Source organism: Triturus cristatus, chromosome 1_1 (assembly GCF_964204655.1).
Source record: "Triturus cristatus chromosome 1_1, aTriCri1.1, whole genome shotgun sequence".
Lineage (NCBI taxonomy): Eukaryota > Metazoa > Chordata > Amphibia > Caudata > Salamandridae > Triturus > Triturus cristatus.
Genome location: NC_140579.1, coordinates 2,994,712 through 3,018,184, shown reverse-complemented (window position 1 = coordinate 3,018,184; position 23,473 = coordinate 2,994,712). Strand labels below are relative to the sequence as shown.

General features: G+C 48.7%; 1 long non-coding RNA gene across 2 annotated transcripts in view; it reads right to left on the bottom strand.

Annotated features, from left to right (window-relative positions):
• Positions 1–23,473, bottom strand: part of LOC146869051 (uncharacterized) — a 42,777-nt gene that overhangs the window by 6,875 nt on the left and 12,429 nt on the right. Inside the window, exon 1 of one of the 2 annotated variants that reach the window (XR_014979786.1) lies at positions 18,883–19,089. The exons of the other annotated variant lie outside the window; for it this stretch is intronic. This is a non-coding gene — a long non-coding RNA (uncharacterized LOC146869051). Of the gene's footprint in view, positions 1–18,882; positions 19,090–23,473 lie in introns of those variants that run through there. 2 annotated transcript variants of the gene reach the window in all.

The following is a 23,473-nucleotide window of genomic DNA, read 5'->3' as shown; positions in this document are numbered from 1 at the left end:
AATAGAGCCAGACAGGAGACTGCCAGTTAAGTCCCCTTCGGACGAGCGAAGGATCTAAGATTGGAGTTCTGTTTCTCAAATAAAAAAAAAAAACAAGTACAATCCAGTAAAACAACTTATCCACTAATGCTTTTATATGTCAGGCAAAATCTAAAGCTAACTTGCTCCATGCTTTTGCAAAAGGAACCAGTGGCAAAGACCTAATTTAAGTTTCCAGGGTTTGTTTGATAACAGATATTTTTCACGTTGCTAATGTTATCAACATCTTGTTCCATGTACGGCCACCAAAAAGAATACTTTAGGGTTTGTTTTTAGTGGCAGTGGATACTAAGTGACCAGAATGTGAACACAACATTATTTTTGACCGTCCCCCGATTGGTGGAACAAATTTGCCCCCCCTTAACAATACACCGGATTCAACAAGCATAGTTGTCGTTTGATGCAGCCTGTCAGACCCGCCGAGTCCGGCAGACACTCGGAACTTGGAAGCCCCGCCCAGCGCCTCGTTTTTGCAGAGGAGAGGAACCCTGGCAAGGGGGGAAGATAAGCAGGGGGTGCGGTAGCGGGCACAGCAGGCTAGGACCCATTGTGTTCGGTAGAGACCCGGGTCTCCGAAGCAGCCTGACCAGGATCGGTGGCGGCTCGGGCTCCCCCACCCACCCCCCCTCCATATATATAGATAACCAGCGCATCAACCAGCTAGAGATCTTGGCTAGCACATAATTCGATATTGATCTTTTGTGGTTGGAAAAGTAACGTCTGCGCCTCTACTTTTCTTAGGCACTATATTGTTTTTCCAGCCTATACTTTGTTTTTCATTTGTAAATAAAAACGGTATATTTATGCTGCCATGAGAAGGTAAGGAATATTCTTTACAATTAAACCTCTTATTTAGGTGTTTTTGTTCACTGGGGTTCTAGTCCAGTAAATACGTTTGCTGACAATGACACAGCCTTCGATTGTATGTCTTTAAATGGTAGTAACGAATATAAACTGTGAGGTGTAATTGATTATGACAAAAACATTACATTTTATTCAAGTGAAGGAGTGTGTCGGGAGAATAATCCAGGGTCTTGATTATTTAACCTTCTCTTTCCTAAAGGGAGCGATCACGCATTTGTGACAGGGTCTGATTTGTTGTAGTCGGGGTCAACATGTTATGTTCACTCCGTGCATTTGTACGCTGCTTCTACTTTCATTATATTTTTCGGTGCCTGCCTGTGAATGGAGCGCCATTGAGTGCAGCGCCTCTCTGCAGTCACCCTCGTCTTTAGTGAGATCTTACGGTTAATGCTGAGTGGGGGCATCTCCGGGTCGACTCTGAGGAGGTGCACAACATAACCAGTGCACCAGCTCAATGCAGCACTTTCTCAGTCCTGCACGTGTCTTTGACCACAGAATGGGTCTCCCTTTTCAGTGTGAACTGGTTAGTGCTGCACGGACATCGCCGCTGAATAGTGGCGGCATTACATATTGATATGTGTTCTAATTCTATGTTAATGTCCAACTGCAAAACTAACATGCTGTGACTGGGTGGGGAGGAGGGATGGACACGGGGAAGGGTACTTTTACTTCAAATAATTATCACACCTGGGGGCCATAACTTGCCTGTGTGAACAGGACTTTGCCTCAGAGTCCGTAAATCTTTTACGAGTGGACACTGCACCCTACAAATGGGTGAAAAGATGTCTTCCTGTTTTGTGCCATACAAATTAGTGTTTATGGTGAATGCACTCTAGTAGTATGTCTTGGGGTTTAGTGATAGTGCTTTATGACATGTTGAGGCTAGCTGTTATTTATTATAGCGCACGTTTTCACTTATTATTGCTTGGAGGAGCTGTTTGTATTTTTCATTTGTATGTGTTTTTCTGCAAAACAAAAATATACATCGTCTTAAGTGTTTAAGGTCCCCAGGCTGGTGCGGACATAGCAAACCCATGCCCCAACACAAACTCCACAATGCACACAAACATACTTGTATTTGCAGCTTCCACCCACATTGATAACTAGGTCGGTTGTTGTTACGGTATAAAGGTGTAGTGGAAAGAGAACGTTTAATCGGTTTCTTAATTTAAAAAAAGACAAATAAATATCTCCGGAGAGATGAAATTTAAACAAAGAATCTTGAAAGATCTTTTTGCTTGAGCTGCCTTTTACGCACACTTGGTTTGTTGCTAGATGGAGGGCAGGGGGGCAAGGATCACAAAAAAATAACGTGAAACCAAGGAGCCCTGGCACATAGTCACGTAACACACTTGCCATGAGGTAAAAATGGAAGAGATCCAAGAGGGCCGGGCGAGAAGGGAGGGGGGAATGCCAGCAACAGAGGAGCCCGCGAAAGTGAAAGTGATCGTGATTACGATCGCTATGGCGGAAAGACACATGGCGCTGCGCGCGTACACGTTCACGTGCACTGTAGCTTTAGGCCACGGCAGCACTTTGAAAAGCCCAGATATAAAATGTCTCTTTCGAGCCTTTGGCTCGCGAGACCTAAAAACAAGCGGTAGATTTGCCATTCAGGACTCTGCGATATGTCTTTAAAAACTGTGCGGGTTGAAATTGGGTGCATTAGCTAGTGAAAAACGGACCTATAATTATTATCAGTCATTTTTATTTCAAAATCAGTGGGAAGAACCTCATTAACTCCTCATCCATTGCAGGTGAGCATGGCAAAATGTTTATTTCCTTGGCTTTTATGATTGGATGGAAGTAATTTGCATACTCATGAAGGCCACGCCTTTGATCCATCCTACTTCTGTTTGCATCACTACAGCTTCTGAGGACATTAGTGCCAGCTCCTTTAGTTAATAATGAGTACAATCATACTGTGGTGTTGGCCACTGGTACCAAAACTTTGCCCCACCAACAAAAATAAACTATCACCTAAAGCCGTATTTTCAGCACTTATCTGGGAATACATCGAACAGCAAATATAAATAGAATGCACTTTGTGTTCTAGGGCTGCCTGAATGATGAGATCCATGACTGATAATTAAAGGGAACAAAGGCAGAAAAGTCACATTACAAATGAATACAGACTTTTTTATTTATAACCATATTTAGTGCTAAGACAAGGTCTTTCCAGGCTCTTTAAACACATGGCTGGCGTTTTTCTTTTGGCAACCCTACTTTATATTCCTTTTCATGAAATGCATTCTCACACTACAGCAGTAAATGTAAATTTCAAATGCAAGGAAGAGCCATATTTTCCATAGAATGCATTATATAAACATAAATAACGTAACATAACATGTAATCGCTGCCCTTATAGTTGTGTAGCTCTATCTATAACTTGGTCATCAGAATGCGCTACAACAAAGACGATGATGCTGGGTTGGTAAACAGGAGAGAGGAGAGGGGCAGCCCATCTTCACTATTGAGAGGCTCAGAAGCGCACCATTCAATTTATGAGGCAGGCCGCCTGGCCGCAAGACTGATATGAGGCAACTAGTGCACCCATGCTGCAGCTGCACGCTACAACTACTGCGCTGATGGCCCGAACTCTACGCCACTCTACTCTATGCCACTGCACTTTTGGGTAGAGCTGCATCAGTGAGTGAGGTGCCCCAGTACTGGGCTAGAAGTGCCAGCTGCAGATCAGAATTGATTGGGCACATATGCAACTCTGAGTGGATCTCTGTACTGGAATTGCAGAAGGGGGCTGTCCTACAGGCCAGACACATGCCGGGAGAGTGGCCAACTAGACGCTGAGCATAGGGGTCATCCCCAGAGTGCAAGTGTCACAGCCCACTCTAAACATATCCCAGAGTGCTCTGCAAAGCTGAGACTCCCCACCATACCCTGGGTGCTTGCCCTCTGCTGGCCCCGTGCTTGCATCAGGGGTCAGGCACACTAGGGCTCCTCCACAACACAAGACCACAGGGAATGCTGGAAATGAGCCCAAACTAACAAAGACGTCCGTGCAAGTCTTCCTGCTCAGTCGAAGGCTGTGCACATACTTCACAGCATCCATTTATAGGCCTCAGAGCACACTGAGTACACAACTGGCAGGCTCAATTTACAGCCTCAGAGAAGGCTGTGCACACAACCGACTGCATCCATTTACAGGCCTCAAAGTAAGCTTCATAAATAGCTGGCAGGATCCATTTACAGTCTCAGAGGAGGCTGTGCAGCATTCGTGTAAAGGCCTGAAAGGAAGCTGCATACGTAGCTGGTAGGGCCCATTAGGACCTCAGAGGAGGCTGTGCACAGAAGTGGCTGACTACAGCTAGCAGGATCCATGTACATGCTTCAGACGAGAATGTGCACAGCTGACTGGCAGTACCCACTATGACGTCTGAACAGCCGGTGTACACAGCTGGCAGGATCCATTTGCAGCCCTCAGAGGACACTAGGTACAGCTGGCAAGGCCTGTTAAGACCTTAGAGGAGGCTGTGAACACATCTAGCAGTGACCACTACAGGCCTCAGAGGTGGCAGAATCCATGTCCATGCCTCAGTGAAGGCTGTGCACAGCTGGTTGGACCTCTTTCCAGGCTACAGAGGAGGCGCCGTTTTGGCACCTGTATAAGTGACCATAAAACAACACACTGTCTGTTGTAGGTATTTAGAATGGGGTGTGGTTAATATTTTGAAACAGATCAAAAAGGGGTCCATTCACAAACTGCATTTTGTAGTACATAAAGTAGCACTAGGTAGTCCTTCTCATGTACTTTAAAATGCTATTCCCAAAATTACATACAGAGCCCTCCATACCTCCTATCTTTTCTCTGTCGAGATTTCTGTAAAAGTGTCGGAGGTCTCCGCACACATAAACCTACCATTTAGCTGTAAATGTCGGAGGGACAATGGAAAGCTGCTGGGAAATGAGCAATAGTTACTACTAAATAGGAGGGGTTCAAGGAGCAGTAAAGAGAAGTTTATGGGTGTAAGGATGGGCTAAGGGTGGGGCCTGCTAACACAAACACACCCATTGCTATTCACGAACTACACTTCTAAAGTTACTATAACTCAAAAGGTCACAAATCACTAGGAAATGCATCCAGACCAGTCTTGGAGTGAGTATAGCACAACACATGGCCACTCACTGGTACAGACACCCACTCCCAAGGAAAGTAATGGGTGAGGGACTTAACACCTCATGGGAAATCATATTAAATACATGAATTTTTTTTTACTTTTAAATTAAATATATATATAAAGTGTTTTGGTGCAAAAGTTATATTCAATTCAACATACAATATAATTTTTACAATGTATAATTAAACAATTGAAAAAAGTAAAATTAAACTTGTAAGCTTTTAATACAAAACGTCCAATGATTTTAAATGAATACAAAAAGTTAGTTTTTTTCTTTCACAGAAAGCAACGGATAACAATGTAATCCTCTCAAATCAATCACTTTGTTCAAATCTGTGCTTGCTGATGCAGACGTTTAATTCTGCAGCTTCTTCTCTGATGTTTAAGACATGCCTGGTGTGCCTGGTCCCTCCTTTCATCACTACTCCTTTGAAGACACAAGTTCATGTGATGTCCACAAGGATCTGCGAGGGTCTGACTCAGACATTACATGGGCTGGCTTCGGTGGAAAGAGAGGTTGGAAGAGTTTCTACCGTTACGGGAGCGGTTGCCCCAGAGACTGGTTATAATAATACCTTTAGTAATGCAATGCCTGGTAACATAGCAATTACTCCATAGTCTGTTCCAAATTCAATGATCAGTGTTTTAGTCAGCATCAAGTAATGCGGCCGCCGTAATGCGTGGTCACGTCTTCATTCTCGAACGCCTGATCGTTGAATTTGGAACAAAATATGGAGTAATTGCTATATTACGAGGCATTGCATTACTCAAGGTATTACTATAACCAGTCTCTGGGGCAACCGTTTCCATCGTACTTGTTAATATTCCAAGTGCTTGTATTATTTATTAGGTGTTATTACAATCCAAGTCCGGGACAACTTTTCTCATAAGCACTATACGTTTTTGATGTGCTTGCATTTTTCATTAGGTCAGTTTTCAAGCGGCGTCAAAGGATCTTTGTGTTTTACGGAGGAACCACGAGGGAAAATGAATCATTTAATTAATTTTCCCTCGTGTTAGTCTGTCAAAATCCCGCCCACCGCTCTTACCTGCACGGGCCGTGGCGGCGTGGCTGGTCAAGGGACAGGCCTAGGCATCCGTGCGCACACTAGGTTAGTGTGAACGTAGAGCCAAAAACAACAAGCATTGGCATAGCCAATAGGTCTCGCCTTTGGGACCTTATAAGTATTTAGCCATGCAACACTTGATGTTGTTGCACCAAGGATATTGTGCTGGATAACTAAACACTTATAAGGTCCCAAAGGCAAAACCTATTGGCTATCCCAATGCTTGTTTTCTTTACTTTTAATTTACTGTATATTTTAAAGTGTGTGTAAATGCATTACAGAGAAAGGAGCAGCTCAGTAGCAAATTAAAGCTCCGGGGCCCTTCGAAAACAAATTATTATATTTTTTTTTAATGGTGAGGGAGACAAACAACGTCGGGGCTAGGGAGAGGTGGGAAGAACATTTTAAAGTCTGTGGAGGACAGAGTGGGGCAGAGCAAAAAATGGACAAGCTTGGGGCAACAACACAGAGAGTGCAGGGTGGGGATGTGAGGGGAAAGCAGCACACGGGAAAGGCAACAAGAAAACACATGCACTTCCATGGGGTGATTTAAAAAAACATTTTTTTAAGTTGTTCCCTTAATAGAAACAGTGGAAGGATGCAGCTCATCCAGTCAGAAACACTGTAAAACAGTTATGCTCAAGAGGATGGGCAAACACAAGAAAAGGAATGAAAGCCATTGAGTAAGAAACACGCAAAAGAGGCAAGAAAGTCATACAATCATAAGAAATAAGTTGACTCAAAGCCCTCTGTAAGCATTGGTTTTGTAGACAATAGATCATTCAAGCGAGACCTAAAAATGTTAAAACAAGAGATGAGGAAGAGCTAAAAGGAGGGAGAAAGAGAAAGGATATAGAAAGAGAGAGTGGGAATTTGAGTCAGAAGAGAGTAAAAAGTATAGGGTGCAAGTGAGCGACTAAAGATTGGGTGAAGGAGAAAGAAAAAAAGGAGGTGAAAGAAGGGCGGAAGAGAGGTTAAGGAAGATGAGCTAGAAAGAAGGAAGGAATGGAGGGGATAAAGAGGAGATGGAAGACATAAGTGAGCAAGAGGGATGAAAGGATACAGAAAGATTGAAGAATAAAAATGGGTAAAGAGGGGGAGTGGATAGGGCAACTGAGTGTGGAATGTTATAAAATATCAGCTTGTTTAAAACACAAATGCTTCAAAAGTCTCCATGTTCTGTATAAATCCCACTTGCCATTTTGGTGACCTCCAGGATGATCACAACTTATTTGAGCATTCTAATGATTCAGTGCTTTGAAAATAGCGTTTCTGGTTATGTTAGGGCCCATTTTATGTCAGCATTTCAATTCTTGCAAGGGTCTGACTTTGCTACCTTTCTGTAAATCTACTTAAAGCGGCTGGAATTATGTCAGAAGCGATAACTCTAGCAAGCCCGGGAGCGGTGCGTGCGTGCGCCACACGTGTGCTTGTCACAGTAAAAGAAAAACACACTGCTGGCACTGCAATCATGTGTTTGCTGGCCTAGGAATGATGCATGTGTGCGTGCGTGCGCGCGCAGTTTGCTCTTGTTCGAAGCACATACTCGTGCTTGTGGTGCGCCCCCTGCTCGCTCCCGCAATGTGGATACCGCCACAAGCATAAGTATGTGCTTCGAAAATGAGCAGAACTACGGCTAAAGGTCCTCCTATGCAGCGCATACACACTGCGTAGGCGAGACCTAAAAAAGACTCATAATTTTTTTGATAATCATTTATCTTTCCTCTTCGGGAATAGCAATACGCAAGGCCAAACACCAATCAAAATATAACCTGGTGTCTTCCTGAAACATTTTGGACTATAGCGTTATTTCAGGCTTCTCCTACAAGTAGCTTGTGAGCTACCAGTAGCTCTCCAGCTCCTTTTGAGTAGCTTTCCGGTGTGCAGCGTACTCTACTAAATAGAAAAAGTGTTTATTCGAGAAAAAAATGTATTTTCAGAGCTCAAGTCATAAGATTTTTGGAGAAAAATGGTTGAATTTGAAATTACTTTTAAAGTTAAGTGATAAAACATGTAGCATTGGGGAGACATATTAATAATACTGTTACCTTAGTGCCATGAGCATTTCAGCTACAGCTGTTATGTGCTTCCTATGTAAAAAGATTCCAAATTGACAGACTTTTTAAAGTTATTTCTGGCAACCCTGCCTTATGCACTGAGTAATGTTGAATAGCGTGGCCACCTATATAATCTTGTCTGATGTGGTTGCTATTACAAGGCCAACAATATTAGTAGCTCGGGAAATCTTTTATTGAACATAAGTAGCTCTGGTTACAGAAAAGGTTTGAGACCCCTGCGTTATTTACTATTCTAACTTTAAAAACTAGAAATGCTATCTCTTTGAACGTTTTTCCTCAGCAGCCTGCTGGGCACAGCCCAGTGTACAGCAGTACAATTTGTGGAGAAGACTCACTAGATCCCGGTTTATACCCCAAAGGAGCTTGAATGGCACACGCATAAATAATCACCCGCGTAGAGCGGGACAGTCAGCCACTGCTGCTGCAGAGGTAGAGTTTTGAAAGGTTTGTGCACCTATTGTTTTGGCTAGCCCGACGGCATGTGAGCTGCAAGCTTCATAAGCTACCATCCGAATGTGAGAATGAAGTTTATTGCTGAACCAAACTAAGCAAGTATTTGCAATGCAACAGGTCTCTCGTTTTTGAAAGCTTGAGCGTTTGGTGTTGAAAATGACAAGTGTTTTACTTTAGTTTGCTGTATGTAGTGGAGTAATATTTCCATTGCGCTATTGACATGTGTATGAACTCGCCGCGCTGGAAAACCAGAAAATGGGAAATAGATTATGAGGGAGGGGAGACCAGAGTAATTTGCTGCCTGGGCAAAAGAAAATGTCACAACAATAGAATTATATGCGCCTGAAGCTACAACATTTTCAACAGGATTATGCATTACTCAAACATGACACATAATTCACAACCTTCTGCATTATCTCAGATTACAACAAACACATCGTAGCTCAAACAAAAGCAACACAAAAATGACAGGTGGTGCTGGGCACTGGCATGTTCTTGCCAATGTTTAATCTGTCACTGTACAGTTGCTGATTGTTGAATTCAAGTACTAAACTGGTACTAATGAGGTTGGTTAATCTTTTCTCCAGCCAGTAGTAGTTATTATCACATATATTGTTTTAAGTAAAGTGCTCTCACCCACTCCTGGCCCTTTTATGTGCAATACAAAATACCTTTAAAATAAACATAGATGCACAGAGACACGTACAAACGTGCAAGCACAGACCCAAAGAAACACGCATACACAGATACAAACAAACACGTAGACATGCACATATTTGGCAACAGACAACCTCAACGGCATACACACATAGCTGCAACCATATAAGCATAGCTACACACACACATCCACACATAAGCATGCAGGCACGAGCATATGCAAACACAGACACACGCGCGCATAGACATGCATATAAGCAAGCATGCACATACATATACAGCATTACCAAGACGGGATACATTTACACACTCACACAAGCATATACATATATACAAGCACACACACACACACACAGGCACTCCTATATACCTACGCACTTGTGCCGACTAGGACACACGTGCATGCAGACATGCACGTGCGCATATACACACACATACTCTTGTGTCTCTTGCCTCACCTCCGTGATGTGGCTTGAACTAAATATTTATTTAACATGTTTGAAAAATGTAAGCATTTAAAGTGCTTTGAAGGGGCAGGGGCCAGATGAAGATAATAGCCAGATAGGGTGGCAGACATAGAAACGAGACACAGATGGACAGATGGAGTTAAGAGGCAGATAGGGCGGCAGACAGAGAAACAAAAGACTGAGATGAGTGTGTGAGACAGCGGAAAGACGAGCGTAAAACACAGACACGAGAAATAGAGATACATATGTAAACAAACAAGAAATGTTAAAGACAGAGAGCGAGATGGGGCAACATGGATTGTAAGCAGAGAGAACGAGAAAAAGTGGAGTGAGACGAAGACAGAGGTCAGTGTGTAGGGTGAGAGAGAAAGGGTAGAGGGATGAAGACACAGGTGAGTGGGTAAGGTGAAAGAAAGCAGGAGGGAGAGGTGGAGAGAGATGGGGCAACTTGGGTGAAGGAGTTGGCGAGGGAGCAAGAGATAGAGGGGGTGAGGTAAGACAACAGGGTGAGTAAGATGAAAGATAAATAGGGAAGGAGTGAGATATTGCGTGTCAAGGATGGGTGAGTTAAATAAGAGAGATAGAGGGCGAGAGTGGGATGAAAGGACAAGGGGATGAGTAAGGTGAGAGAGACGGAAAGAGGGAGAGAGAGATATAAAGAGACAAGGGATAGGAAACGTGAGAGGGAGGAGATTGAGAGACATGGGTGGACTGGTAAATTGGGCGAGAAAGGGGGAGGATGGTAAACTGAGATTGAGAGAGAGAGACTTAGAAAGAGAGCGTGAGAAAGTGAATGAGAGACAGGGAAACATTGTGTACTGAGAGATAGAGACGCGGATCAGCTTGCGGATCAGCTTCAATAAAATGTCTGCACAGAGCAGGGGAGGTAGAGTCGGGAGCTGGAACGAGTGTGACAATGAAGAGTCAAAGGCGCAGAGCCACTGCACGGTTCTCCCAAATACTGCACCGAGGCAATATCTGAATCTACAGCAAAGATTTTATTTCTCGTTTAGGTTTTTAGCAGGCACAAACAGCCAACGATATGGACGTTCACTTCATGTCTGCTGGGAGGGAATTTGTTGAAATGAATTGGTGCATTCTTATTTATTCTGTGTTTTATGGACGGACCGACCGGCTCCGAGCTGCAACCAACATAAAGGTCTAAACAAGCATTTACAATGCAATGGTCTCGGCATTGGTAAAGTTAGAGCTATTGGCATTGCTCATGACATTATTTTTGTTTATGTTTTTGTTTTTAAAACATTTAAAGGAACGGCATTGTTATTTACAATGTCAATAGCTTAACCCCATCCAGGTGGCGGATCTCCCCTCCCTGCTTCCCCCCCCTCGTACCATCCTGCTATGCTCTGCTACCTCAAATCACCACTGACAACTTTTGTTGGTGCCTGAAAAGGTCGCAGTTTATTCATATCACAAAAACTTTATACAATTGTAACACATTGTTCATGGTTATGTACATGTTGCATGGTTATTCTTGCCCCAGCTTTATCAATCACCTGGGAGGGGAGGGAACCCTTTCTGTGTTTCCTGCTTCCGGGTTTAGGCTTCAGCTTGCTACCGATTGGGCGGGTCTCCGTTTGGACCTGTCCGGGCCGCAAGTGCCGTCCCGCTCGCCCTGTGTCCTTACATGGGCCCTCCCTTCTCCCAGAGGCCCCTGCCGGCTGGCATCCCAAGGGCCTTTCTTGTGTATCTACTTTAATTTCTTGTGACTGGGTCCTTTGTTTTTGTCTCCTTCTGAGCCCCTGCCGTGAGGCATCCCAAGGGTCATGGGGAGAGCATTGTCTCTACTCTTTGTTGACGGCGTGCCGCCCTTTTGGCTCCCTCAGCGCCCCTGCCGTGCGGCATCCCCAAGGCACTGCGAGAGCCTCTCATCTATCTTCTAATGGGTTCTCCCCTTTCTTTTGTTAATTTAGTCTGTCTAGCTCCGCTACCCTCCACCTTGCAGCTGCGACGCCCGACTCTTAGGTGTGGGTGGGTGGGATTCTTCTTTGTTCTCCCTTGGCCCGGGGGGGGGGATTTGTGATCACTAGACCCGGTGACCCCCTTTTATTCCCCCCCCTGGCCCCTGAGCTCGACCCCTGATTGGGGGGGGGCTCGCTCGCGCCCTCGGGGCCAATCCTGGCCCCCGTCGGCCTAGCCCTTATTCAAATGCCTGAAGGGGGTGGCCGGGGGAGGGGCGCCGCCCCCGGACGGCGTTTTGCCCGGGCCCCTATTGGGTCCGGCTTCGCCTCCCCGGCCCGGGTTCTAACCCCATCCAGGCGGCGGATCTCCCCTCCCTGCTTCCCCCCCCTCGTACCATCCTGCTATGCTCTGCTACCTCAAATCACCACTGACAACTTTTGTTGGGTGCCTGAAAAGGTCGCAGTTTATTCATATCACAAAAACTTTATACAATTGTAACACATTGTTCATGGTTATGTACATGTTGCATGGTTATTCTTGCCCCAGCTTTATCAATCACCTGGGAGGGGAGGGAACCCTTTCTGTGTTTCCTGCTTCCGGGTTTAGGCTTCAGCTTGCTACCGATTGGGCGGGTCTCCGTTTGGACCTGTCCGGGCCGCAAGTGCCGTCCCGCTCGCCCTGTGTCCTTACATGGGCCCTCCCTTCTCCCAGAGGCCCCTGCCGGCTGGCATCCCAAGGGCCTTTCTTGTGTATCTACTTTAATTTCTTGTGACTGGGTCCTTTGTTTTTGTCTCCTTCTGAGCCCCTGCCGTGAGGCATCCCAAGGGTCATGGGGAGAGCATTGTCTCTACTCTTTGTTGGCGGCGTGCCGCCCTTTTGGCTCCCTCAGCGCCCCTGCCGTGCGGCATCCCCAAGGCACTGCGAGAGCCTCTCATCTATCTTCTAATGGGTTCTCCCCTTTCTTTTGTTAATTTAGTCTGTCTAGCTCCGCCACGCTCCCTATGGTTTCTCGATCAGAGGGAGCTCCCCCCTAGCCGACTCCTACCCTGCCTGACTGTCATAGGAAACCCCTCTGCTCCAGAACCCCCACAATGTTCAGCAGGAACATATCCATCCCCACCCCTGTGAGGTGAACTCCGTCTTCGCTGTGATACCCCGGGGATCTTAAGTTTATGAACCCATGACGTACGAAACCCCAGCCATTCGCCTTACATACTTTTGCCATAGTAATATTGAGTTTCTTCCTAAACTTTTCCACCGCCCCCAGGTCGATTGCCCCCCGCCAGGTGTTCCGCACTATGATTTCTGAAAAAATTATGTCCGCGGGGCGTACCATTCGTGCTAGTGCTGTGAGGCCCTTCTGCATGTCTTCCAGGAGTGCCTTTCGCCCCATTGCTGCCAAGTCATTCCCGCCCAAGTGGACCACCACTGCATCTGGCTTGCTGCCCCGCTGTAGCGCATCCCGCACCATGGACAGCAGCTCTCCCCATCTCATCCCGGGGCGCCCCCACCATTCTATGTCGGTGTCCCGTAGCCAGATCCCGCCAAAGTCCCGTCTGGCCGCTGCCCACCGCTGTGCCCACGTAACGTACGAGTGCCCCACGATCCACACCTTCTTGCGTGCAGCGTCCGAATCTGGAAGAGAGGGGGGGGGAAGGGAGGGAGGGGGTCTTAGCATATTGCTGGGCGTATGTAACGCTTGTAAGCGCCGGACGCCCACCGCCCTATCCCCTTAATAGCGCCCCCCCCATGCCCAGCCCTGCCGCCGTGGTGGCCGCCCCAATCCTAAATGAGTGCGACCCATATTCCCGTGCGGGGAGACCCAACGCTTCTACCGCCTTCCTCATTACCGCTATAAACTGAAAGCGGCTGAGGAAAGATCCATCTCTGTGCTGAAATAGCGGCCCCGTCTTCCCCTGCTTGCTCTCTAGGTGCCTTCTTAGAAGACATACCGGGCAATGATCTGCATTGTCCGTGCAGTGCAATCTGGTCCATACTCCCTTGCCCGTCTGGTCCGTCTTGGACCTTCTTAGCAGTATGTCCATGTGTTCATCCTGCATGACCACCCCTTCTCTCTGTATGCATACCGCTCCTGCGTCCACCACTGAGGGGGATACCACCTCGCTGACCCTATATGCCCCGAAGAATGCTACTGCAAACGCTGCCCGGAACAGTGTGACTTCATGCCTCGAGGAGCATATCCCGGCCAGGGCCCCCAGCATCGCCTGAAGTAATCTGAAGTGGATGGGGCGCCTTGCGTCCTCTGGTGCCCGCTGTAACCTACCCCACCCTTTCATGGCCATGCGACATTCAAACGCCCCTGTTTGGTCGACCTGCCCTGCCAATTTCGTGTAATATGCTACCGCACTTAAATGCGCTTGTGCCCAGGATTTTGATTTCCCTTCCTTGAAGGCCCAGTCGATGAAATCCAGGATGTCCCTTTTCCCGGCCCATTGCCCCCTCTGTAGACCTGCTTTGGCCCTGAACGTTTCCCAGCACCTCCGGTACCGGCTGTTGGTCTTTGGGGCCAGTGCATTCTCCAGCAACCATCTCAAACCGCTTCCACCCATGCCCACGCTTCCTCCGGCATCGGGGTCATCTTCCTGTCTGTGCCCGGGGCCAGCTTCCTGAATTTTTCCCACTGGAAACGAGAAATAGCATCCGCCACTAAGTTTTCCACGCCCGGAATGTGCCTGGCCCTTATTGCAATGTTCCCTCTCAACTGGCAGCCCACTAACTTCCTCAGCAAGGCCGCTACTGCTGGGCAACGCGCCGCTCCTGTGTTGATTGCCTGCACCACTGCGTGGTTGTCTGACCACAAAGTGATCTGCCTATTCGCTAGTTGGGGGGCCCAGATGTGGAAGGCTACCACTATGGGAAAAAGTTCTAGTAGTGATATGTTCGTGGTTAGCCCTGCTGCGTGCCAAGCCTCCGGCCATGCCCCTGCCGACCACGCTGTCCCCAGGAGGGCCCCGATGCCGTACCCCCCTGCTGCGTCAGTGTAGAGTTCTAACTCACTGGCAAGAGCCCAGGGGGCCCGCCAGATCAGGGTGCCGTTGAAATCTGTTAGAAAACTCTCCCATTGGACCAAGTCGTCCCTCACTCCCTGTGTAATGCGAACCCTGTGGTGCCTCTGTGCCAAGCCCCTCGTAAGCCAGGCTATCCGCCGGGCAAATGCGCGCCCTGCGGGAATTACTCTCATGGCAAAATTCAGTTTCCCCAGTAGCTGTTGCAGCTCCCAGTGTCGCCTTCTTCTGCTGCCTCAAACTACGTATGTCGCTAAGCATGTCCGCTACCTTGTCGGTTGGCAGCTTGCATGTCCCTGCCACTGAGTCCAGCTCTATCCCCAGGAACGTTAGTTTCGTTGTGGGACCCTCGGTTTTCTCGTGAGCTAACGGGATGCCCAGCTCCTGCGTCAATGTCCTGAAACTAGTGAGGAGGTTGGCGCAGTCCTCTGTGTCTGCCCTACCCACGAACAAGAAGTCGTCCAGGTAGTGGACCCGCCCCCCTCTCGGCGTCCGCTGGCCCAGTTCCCACTCTAGAAAACTGCTAAAGGCTTCGAAATGTGCACACGAGATTGAGCAGCCCATGGGGAGGCACCTATCGTAGTAGTAGCCCCCCTCCAGTCTAAAGCCCAACAAATGATAGCTGTCTGGGTGCACCGGTAGTAGTCTAAACGCTGATTCTATATCAGACTTGGCCATGAGGGCCCCCGCCCCTTCCTGTCTAACCAGGTCCACTGCATCGTCAACCGAGGCATAGGCCACCGAGCATGCTCCCTGCTCTAACCAGTCATTGACTGACTCCCCCTCCGGGTATGATAGGTGGTGAATCAAGCGGAATTTGCCTGGCTCCTTCTTGGGGACTAAGCCCAGCGGGGATATCACCATGTCCTCTAGCGGCGGAGTAGGGAAAGGGCCCGCCACCCGGCCCAACCCAACTTCCTTTTCCACCTTTTGCTTTGCTGCCTCGGGGTTGTCTTTGACTGACTTCAAATTATTGCTCTCCCGTGCCCCCTTAGGGCCGCAGTATGGGATGGGGAAACCTCGCGTAAACCCTTCCGCCAATAATTTCCTGTCTGCTGGTTTGTGGTACCTGTTTAACAGTTGCAATAGCCTGCCTGCTTTTATGGGTGTAGGGAGCGCCTGTCCTCCGCCCCCTTTTCCCCCGGCCCCCCCCGTTGGGGCCCGCTTCTCATTTCTTTGGTTCTGCCTTTGGTTTCTCTGCCGCTTGCCCTGTGTGTCGCCGGCATCGTATCGCAGGGTGGTTCCCCCCGCATGACCCGCATTCATGCTTGAACTTGCATGCGGCCCCCCACTTGCACTCATCCTTTTCAAACTTCCAGCACGCCTTGTTGGATTTCGTGGCTGGTTGTCCCCTTCCCTTGGGATCTTTACCGTACCCTTCAAATTTGCCCTTACTCCCGTAGGGGCGAAAATTAGTCTCTTTCACCCCCACACCTTCCCTGGCTGCAACCATGTGTTTGGAATAGCCCTCCATGTCTTGGCAGTCCCAGCCTATCGTTGGCCATACCTGCATTTTTTCCCTGAAACCCTCATCGTACTGTAGCCATGCATTCCCTTGGAACTGCTGCTGCACCTCGTGCACCTTCTGCTCATATAGGATCAGCGACGCTGCGCTCTGCGGGAATTTTTCAATAAAAACGCACGCTAATGTCCTAAAGGCTTTTAACCAGTTTTCTATGCTTCTGTCCACCCTGGGTTTCCTGGGGCCTCTCCTGTCTTCGTCTTTCCTGTCTTGTGTGGTGAGATCCAAGCCTGCCTGCCTCACTTCGAGCAGGGAAAATATGTCTATAAATTCCTTCCTCCAGATTCTCTCCTTTACCGGGAGTGGGATGAGGTTTGCCAGACCCAGTAACCTTGTTGTTGTGGGAGGGTCGCTTGGGGATGGGCGCATATACTCGCTTGCTGGCTTGCCCTCGCCTACCCCTGCTGTGGCTGCGCCCTCCCCCGTCATGGCCCCTGCGTGCTCCTGTTGCGCTTGCTCCGCCTCTGCCCCCTCTCCTTGGCTGCCCCCTGGGGGCTCCTCGTCCGCCCTCCCGGCTGCCTGGGGCCCTTGTTTGGCCGCTCTGTCTACCGCAAGGCTCCTTGTTGGCCCCCTGCGGCCCAAGGTGCATTCCCCGGGAATGGGACCCCACTTCCTGGCCATTGCCACCAGGGTACCCAGGGTGGGGGTTGCATCGCCCCCCCCGGCCAGGCCTCCCCCAGGCCCGCGCCTGTTTGCCAGGGGGATTGCGTGTGCCACGGCCCCCTTACTGTTGCGCTGTGTTCAATCCCTGTCTCAGCCTGTGGCCCCTTTCTGCTCTGTGGCCCCAGCCCCCCTGGCTGCCCCCGAGCGCTGCGTGGTAGTCCATGCTTACCCAGGGTGCTCTTCTTGGGTCCTTCATGCGGGGCCGCCGTGTTGGCCACAGACCCCTCGCCCTCGCTGCCATCGTCCGAATCCGAGCTGCACACCTGTACCGCTGCCGGTTGGGTCTTCCTCCTGGATGCTTGAGACGGGGTTCCCTCGTTGTTTGCCCGTGTTTTGCTCCTGTGGGGGGGCGCCGTGTTGGCTGCAGACCCCCCCTTTTTTGCTCTCTTTGGTGGGGGTGGCGATGTGGAAACCTGGCCTTGTCGTCTCCCTTTTCCCGGGGGGGGGGCTTCTTTGATCTGCTGTTCCATCCAGCTCCTGCCCTTCAGCGCCACCAGTGCCCTTGCCTGTTCCAGCATGTCCAGTAGATCCTCGTCCAGATCGTCCTCCTTGCGCTTCCTTGTGTCTGCCTTCCTTGTGGCTGGTTGCTCCTGTAGTTCCCTGAAGCGGGCCGGGGGCTGCTTCTTCCTTCCTGTTGCCCCTTTCCTGCTTGCCATCCTCCGTCCCAGTTCTCCTCTCCTTTCGCGCTGGGCAGCTTGCTTTACGATCTCCCACCGCCGCGTACTGCCCCTTTAAGGGGGCGCGCCCTTCTCTAGCGCGCTCCCCTCCTCTGGGTGGAACTGATGTTAGCCCTGTTTCCGCTGCTCCCGGGGCTCCCTCAGTGCCAGATGCCAAACGCCGTGTCTTCCCCGCGGCCGTCGCTGCCTTTCCCCGCTGCCTGCAATGGGGGTGGCCCCGCTCCTCCGCCTCCCTGCTGGTGGTGTCCCGTGGTGGCCGGCTCGTTGATCAGCGGCTGACGAAGGCGTGTGCCTCACGTGTCCGAAGCCCCCGAGCCTTGGCGAAGCGTGGGCTGATTCTTTGCTGGATCCTCCGAATACTCGACCCGCTTGGATTTTTAGGCGCCAAAAATTCGTTCGCCGCTGCCGGTCGCCTCCAGGTAAGCCCGCGCCGATTCTTCTTTGTTCTCCCTTGGCCCGGGAAGGGGGGATTTGTGATCACTAGACCCGGTGACCCCCTTTTATTCCCCCCCCCCGGCCCCTGAGCTCGACCCCTGATTGGAGGGGGGCTCGCTCGCGCCCTCCGGGCCAATCCTGGCCCCCGTCGGCCTAGCCCTTATTCAAATGCCTGAAGGGGGTGGCCGGGGGAGGGGCGCCGCCCCCGGACAGCGTTTTGCCCGGGCCCCTATTGGGTCTGGCTTCGCCTCCCCGGCCCGGGTTCTAATCACTCTCAAATGCGAGACCTTTTGCATTTGCACTCACACACAGAGCCACACACACACAGCCACCCACACACAGAGCCACCCACACACAGAGCCACTCACATAAAGCAACCCACACACAAATAGAGCCACCCACAGAGCCACCTACACACACAGACAGAGCCACCACGCATAGAGCCACACACACAGCCACACACACAGAGCCACACACACAGAGCCACATACACAGAGCCACACACACAGTGGCTTCCACAAACCTTCCAGCACCTGTGACGAGATTAGCAATAAATCATCAAAATGCAAGTTGGGCGGCACACCACTCTAAGCACAGCTGTTTAGTTTACGCGTTTTAAGCCACACCCTTAATTACATTGACAACGCCCCTTTGAGACCCACCCCCCACCCCACGCCCAATCTTTCATCCCACTTAAAGCCCTGCCTGTAACCCTTAAATTTCAACACTGGAGAATACAGGGTTACACAGAGTAGTCCAGCAGGCTCATGAAAGAACTTTTGACGGCACAAGTTGGAAAACAGAGGTAATTGCTGTTTACGACTTGTCCTGTCTGCATTCATTAGGTTACATTTAAAGTTGTATGTGTATATTACCTTTAGACACCTCAAACGCAAAAACAATGGCTGAGTCAGCGTAGTTCTTCTAAAAGAGTAAACTGTATTTCTTTTTTTTTATAAAAACGTAGAGTAGTTCCGGAGGCGCCGTGCGCATGTTCAAGCAACCGGCTGGCTGGTATGGCGGCCGTCTGTCGCTCCGCCTGTTTGCCTACCCCGGCTCGAGAGCTCGCGTCCGTGCAGCGACAGCTGCGGCCCCCGCGCTCCGCGTGTGTGTTGTAGAGGCTGGTGCAGCTGTCTCTCCTGTGTGCCAACACCACCAGTCCTCGCGCGCAGAGACACGCACACGCGGCCTTCTCCGCTTCATGAATATTCATGCGGATTCGTACGGTACTAGCAGCCGTCTCTATAGGCACACTGCTACTGCGTCTTTATTACAGTGTAACACGCAATAAGGCCACTAGGTGTCACTGTTGCTGCCAGTATTGTTTGCCTTCGCGTCATTCCTGTGGCTTTTTGAAACTTCGATCTTTTGATTAGGAAAGCGCAAACTTCTAATCAAGTCGGCAATATTTTCGTAAATGTCAATAATTCCGTATCGCCACCCAATGTCGTGTGCATTATGCACTGGATGCTCATTAGAAATTGAATTAACACCAGAACAATAAACAGTTTAATTAAACCCAGTGCGCCTAGTTTTTACCCACGCTACTGTCTATATCAGCCATAAAATATTAAAATTACCAAACATTTCTATAAACATGTGCCCAATGAGACTAATCAATTGGTGTTTAATGAAAAGGCCCGATCCGGGAATGTGGGCCACTTTTTGTTTTTAAGGAGTGCCCAGACCTAATTGTGATCCCAATCCGACCCTGACCACACCCATGCCCTGTGACCTTGGACGAATCCTCTATCTAGGCACTCTGGAGATGAGCGGTCCATAAAACAAAATAAACTGGTGAGGTAGCTCAGAGGGTTATGTTAAGCAAGGCAACGATCAATGTGTAACTATATGCCACAGATTTAAATGCCAGACTAATGTTCAACTAATAAAATGAGTACCACTGATGTCCGTGAGAACAGATGATATGCTGGAGTTGCTCAGTTTGCGGCCTGTATCTGATTTAAATGGTCGATAGCATGTTACTGGGCCAAAACAAATCAGTGTGCGGGTAATACAACGAAGGGTCTGCCCATGCCTGTTTAAGGCCGTTTGATGTAATTATCGCAGAATGGATGGTTAATTTCATCGCCTCGTAATCTCCAACTTGAACTTTGTCATTTATATAGCGCACATCTGTCAGAAGCACTGCCTAGTACCGCAACTACAGCGCTTTAGGAAGGCATTCATGTTACATTTTGTATCAATAGTGGATTGTCAGCCTTTAAGTTCGCGAGAGCCCACTAGGGAACAGAAACTGCAAAAGCCCGCGGTTCATAGGCTAAAGGCCAGCTAGACTCCGCCTGGGTCGGTGTCGGCTGCGCTCCACTTAGAAACTGCTCCGCTGGCTGTGGTTCACGCAAGAGAAAGCCAGCGCCATGCCTCGCGCCAGTAGCCAGCCATAAAGGGCTGCCAGAGAGAAGTCGGACAATGCACTCCAGACCGAACAGAAAAGCTACAACATACAGAAGCGGAAACAAGCTGTTTGCGAAATCAACAATATTATAGAAAACGAACGAAGTGACACAGTCCAATCAGAATGAAGAGTTGGAAAAAAGAAAACTTTGGGATACTCTGTGGAAGACTTTAAAACACGACGAGGGCACCGGAAGACACCACCGCCTTTCTCTGAGGCAGGGCAGAAATGCCTCGGAGAAAGGCAGCGTCCTTTTCGGATTCGGGGGCGTGTTTGTCTTTTCTCTCCTCCAGCCATTGGCTGGAGGAGAGAATGCGAAAAGTTGCAAAAAACACGCCCCCGATCCGAAAAGGACGGGGCATGATTGGAGTGACGGGACCTCTTCTCCAATAGCTGGCCAGCATTTACGAGGCCAGCCAATGGAGAACAGGGCAGAAGAGGGGCGGGTTCAAGCCCCTCTTCTCCCAAGTCATTAAATCTCCGGACTTCCGGTCTGCCGACCGGATGGTCCCGAGACCTAAAAAACATAATGAAACCCTTTGAAGCAGACGAGGAGGTAGTGGAGGGGCAGAGCGAGGGCTTGGGAGAGCGCTGTGCTTTATGGGCCATGACGGCCAGATGGCTGCTGCGCGCGTGCACGTGCTCATGCACCCAAGCTTCATGCTAGGAAAAGCCTCTGGTGGCACTTTTAAAAGCCCACTTAGAAAATGTCTCGAAGAGACAGCCTGGGCTGTCTCAGACGAGACCCAAAAACCAGATACAGCCTAACACTCAGGGAAGAGGACCAGGACTTTACATCCATACACAGGGCAGCCCCACACCAGTAGCTATCCCACAATTTGACTGTATGCAAAACAGAGCAAGACCATAAAGAACTTAAATAGAAGCATGAAATACAGCTTAGAGATGGTGAACGTTCGGTTTCCAAGTTAAAACTAGGATTCAGCTGAAAGATTTCCAACCATTAAAATTCACGAAGCCATAAATATCAATTCTGCAGCAGGATTGGGAATGTTCCTTTCAATTAAAAAATCCCCAGCTGTGATCACCCAAGGTGCACCAGTGCCTTCCTGCAGTACCTTATGCAGTTTATGAATCCATTGGGGACGTATAATCTGATGTTTTTCTTCCATGCACCCATCGTTTGCATTGTCACGCAAAATCAGAGCTACACCAGCCATTAATTGGTACACATGCACTAGAGAAAATATAATATCGCACGGGCCCGCGTTGACAATTAAAGAGGCCCACATTTTTATCTTTCTGGAAGAAAATATTACACGGCTGCATTGTGCGTAAACAACAGACGTGCACATAATTGAGAAATTATGCTTATAGATAGAACCGAGTTAGTCACAGCACCGCACAAACAACTGTTGATTTAAAATATGAAGCTGAGAATGGGTTCCGTTTCGGCGGTTCTTTTTGAACAATGTTAAAAGTTAAACCACATACAAAATATACAAACTGTATCATTGTAAACCTTCGAAATATTGACGTCAGAACTATGGCTGCCTGAGAATAACAGACCGTCGTCTGAAAAGTGGACGTTTGTCAAACTCAACACCGAAAAGATTGGTCCTTCAGACGAAAAGACCGTGAGTCATTCTCTGCACTCTGCAGCTCTGTGCTCCAGACTGCAGTGGCATGAGTACTGTGCCGAGGGGGCCCCCTGCAGCTTGGGGGCCATCCCGCACCGCGGGGGATGCAGGGGCCTGTGTTACGCCCCTGTCCAGTGCACCAACAACACGAACTGTCCAAAATTACTGAAATTGCATATGCAGAATTAGAAAGAGACAGTTTGGGTGGGAAAGCTGTGAAACCACAACAAATGGGCAATCCTGAAAAGGACACTACTATGCAGACACCGTCTTCTTCTATAAAGCAGTGGGAAAACAAAAAACAACAAAACTTTACTAAAAAAAGATCTCAATCCCGAGACAGATCTCCTTCATAGGAGCCCTCTGAAAAGAGGTGTAATCTCAGGAATAGGGATAACCTGACCTGTATCAGGATACTGATACACATTCCTTTCGTTCCTTTCAGGGTTCATAAAAAAACTCCGAGAGGTAAGGACGGTCAGAACACAAAGAAGAGCGTACAAAGTCCAAAGACAAGCAAGACGCTCAGGATTACACTTCTAAAAAACACGATAAGCCAAAATCTAAACCTCAATTTAAGAAAAACAAAGTTGCAGGCCTGAAGATCAGACATGCCCAGAATACTGAGGACGCAACTTCTGAACGGGGAATGGGCTCTGACGATGCTAGACAGCACGACAGAAGTGACAATAGCTCGCCAGAACCTGAAGGAATTTCTGGTGACAGCGGACTTGAATGATTACATCTCGGTGGAAACACCAGATACAAGGGTTGGCGTCCCATATAAGTTACACAAGATAACAATGAAAAAAGGATGGGGACAAGACCAGGAAAATTAAAGGTCTCTTTAGGGAAAATCTGTCATCTGGATATGACATCCTAGTAGCAGAACAACATCGGCCGCCAGCATTTGTCATGGAGTGCCCTAGGGAAGAAACAATCATTTTTCCAGCCTTCTCCGACCTTGTTCCCATACATCTTAAACATGCATTTGCACTGGAGTGGGCAGTAGCCCTAGCTCTAGCATTGTACAAAAATCATGCTGGATGGGATGAGAATTCAACCCACCACGTGATCCGGTTAAAAGTGTCACTAAATGCACAGAGGCAATATCCTAAAAAGCAAGAATCTAAAAAACAGGCCAAGGAGATCTTAGATCAACTTGAATATCAAGGGGTGATTGAAACATGCACCTCACCAATGAACAATATTTTGTTTCCTGTCATGAAACCCAACAATACATATCGTCTAGTTTTAGATTACAGACATTTAAACTTTCGCTGTCCAAAATGCACACAGTGCAGCATTTATGAATAACATTGTGCGCAAAAAATACAAGACAACACTTGATATCTCAAATGGATTTTTCTGCCAAAATATAGCGCCTGAAAGCAGGTATTTGAGCGCTTTCTCAGCGTTGGGGTGACATTGACAATTTTGTCGACTCCC